Source organism: Pteropus medius, unplaced genomic scaffold (assembly GCF_902729225.1).
Source record: "Pteropus medius unplaced genomic scaffold, Ma_sr-lr_union100, whole genome shotgun sequence".
Classification (NCBI taxonomy): Eukaryota; Metazoa; Chordata; class Mammalia; order Chiroptera; family Pteropodidae; genus Pteropus; species Pteropus medius.
The window spans coordinates 42,765-45,694 of NW_024347128.1; the positions used below are offsets into that span (position 1 = coordinate 42,765).

Genomic DNA, 2,930 nt, shown 5'->3' on the forward strand with positions numbered 1-2,930 from the left:
TGTAAAGCCACTTTATCATTTCTTATTTAGTGCAGTAAATACTTCTACAATAATTTACTAGAGATACCTTATGACTTTGTTCCTGAATAATCTGACAACGATTTCCCCAATATTGAAAGGTTTTATGTGTTTCCTATATTTTATTTCATCATAAATTTAAAATTTTGAAAAGATACTTAAATTTCTTAACTTAGTGCTTACATTTATTCTGAAAATAAACTAATGGTTGATGAGCTACCTTTTAGAAGTTTCCCACTTAAAATGACTTTTATAGCTTTCCTAATTCAAGGTTAAAATAAAGCATAAGTCAAAGTGTTCATGGCTGAGTTATAATAGGCACACCAACAGCAAATCTCATAAATATAAGTAGGGGTTATGAAGCCCTTAAAAGCATCAATAAATGTATCAATTGTATAAGATAACCACGAAATCATAAATGTTACCACTGTCACCCCCAGGGTTTTAGCTGCTTTTCTCTCTCTCTTGGCCACTCTGGCTTTGTAACTCTCTGAGGATGATTTTGCTTGACTACCAATATTTTTATTTTTATAGCTTGTTGTTTAGCTACAAGAAAAATCTTACTATAAAGAATGATCATAACAAGGGCAGGTGTGAAAATAACAGAAAATCTTCCAAAACCCAGTCTTGATTTACAACAATTTGACAACCACCTATACAGTTGAGAGCACTTACTAATTCTTCCATCCCATCGTTACTGATGCCTGTGTAGAACACGGCACCACTATATACAATGAGCAGGATCCAGGAGATGCTGATACAAATTCCTGACACAGACACCGTGAACTTCATAGCATAGGGCAGAGGGTCAGTAACAGCAATGTACCTGTCGATGGAACATAAGTGGAAGAGAGAAGAGTAACAAAATGCTGCATCACAGCAACTGTGAAGGGTACAAAATCTGGCTCCGAAAGACCAGCAGCTCTCCACGGTGGGAGGAATGGAGCTCATTAAAGAAGAATCTGGACAAACCCTAATCCCAATAATCCATTTATAAAACAAAGAGCTAGATATCTTTCAAACTTTTTTTTTTACCAGCTCTTACTTGGTTAAGTAAATGTTTGACAATTACCTGTTGGTTTCCCCAATTATTTAACCAGGTTGATATTTCAGAAACCCAAGTTTTCTAAGAACCACAGTCCTTATTAATAATTTCTTAGAACCACAGTCCTCATTAATAATTTTAATATCAAAGGGGTTATTTTAGGGAGTGGCTCCACAGTGCAGTTGTTATCATGCCTGCTTTACACTCAGAAGGTCAATGGTTGGCTCCCCAGGTGGAGCCACGGACCATACCCCGGGGTGCGCCAGACCAAAAGTACATATCAGGAGTGTGTGAGAGTAGACGCTCCACCGTCAGTGATTCAGTTCTTAAGGGGAAATGGCAACAACCATAGGTCAGGTGTGCAAGTCTGCGAGGGGTGTGGGAATTAAACAGGGGAAAAAATAAAAGAAAATAAAATCTTCTAAGAAATTCAATCAATCAATCAATCAATAAAAATCAAAGAATACACAACCTGGGTTTAATACTTACTTTGGAGTTTTGGGTAAGACAATAAGGCTTTGATCTAAACATAGATATAGAAATTAAAGATTAGAATAGTATCCAGAAATCGAGAAACATATAAATGGTTGCATGGTTTTTGACAAAAGAACAAACATCATTTACTAGAGAAAGAACAGTCTTTTCAAGAAATGCTGCTGGAATTACTAAATACCCAAATACTACTTCTACCAATAATAAAAAATTTCAGTCTCTCCATCACAATATATTAAAAACTAATATGAAAAGGATCATAGACCTATAAGAACTAAAATTATAAAAACTCTAGAAGTACAGAAAAAGATAGTTGAGATACAACAAATTTATAAGTTGGTCTTCATCAAAATTAAACCTTCTGCTTTACAAAAAATACTCTAAAAAAAATGAAAAGTCCAATATTCATACACATATTTTTAAAGAATAGTCAACTCAATGAGAAAACTTTAAAATTCATTAAAAATGGGCAAAATATTCATGGACAGTTCACCAAAGTGGATACAATAAAGATCAATGATAACATAAACAGATTCTCAACGTCATCATTCCGAAATTCAAAACGAAATACTACTACACATTATCTAAGATGGTTAAAATAAAAAGAAAGGACAGTGCCAAGTGTGGAACAGGACTTGAAGCAATTGGAACATTTATAGATCGCTGGTGGGAGTACAAAATGGTGCAATTACTTTAGAAGACATTTTGTAGTTTCTTGTAGAGTTAAACATACACTTCCCATATGATCCAGCAATTCTACTCCTAGGTATTTGTCAATAAAAAGTAAGAACATATGTCTATGCAAAGAACTGTATACGATGCTCATACCAACACTTTTAATAACAGCCTTAAATTGAACACAAGTTCAAAAGTCTATCAACAGGTACATGGATAAAATATGGTGGTATATTAATATGCTGGAATATACTTCAGCAATAATAAGCAATGAACTGCTAATATACCTAATAAATGCCACGCACACTTAGCTGAGAGGAAGTAATTTGTCACAGAAGAGTATGTAGTGTATGACACTATTTAGATGAGATTTTTAGACCAAGGGAATTACTCTCTAGTGATAAAATGGGTATCAGTGATCGCCCAGAGGAGAAGAAGGGAAATATGGGAAGAGGTTGACTGCAAAAGGGCTCAAATAAAATTACTGAGGTGTTAGAAATATTCCATACATTGATTGTAGAGGTGGTTATGAGTGTGGATACATTTATCATGCCTGTAACCTGAATAAAACGAAATCTAATTATGAGCAGTGAACACACAATGCAATAAGTATATATATACGTGTGTGTGTGTGTGTTGTGTGTATATATATATATATATACTTAAATATATATATACATATATATGTATATATATACAC

The 2,930-nt window shown here is 33.9% G+C and overlaps 1 pseudogene; it reads right to left on the reverse strand.

The window, feature by feature from the left end:
- Positions 1-203: 203 nt before the first annotated feature.
- LOC120614150 (trace amine-associated receptor 8-like) lies at positions 204-969 on the reverse strand (annotated as a pseudogene).
- Positions 970-2,930: the final 1,961 nt, after the last annotated feature.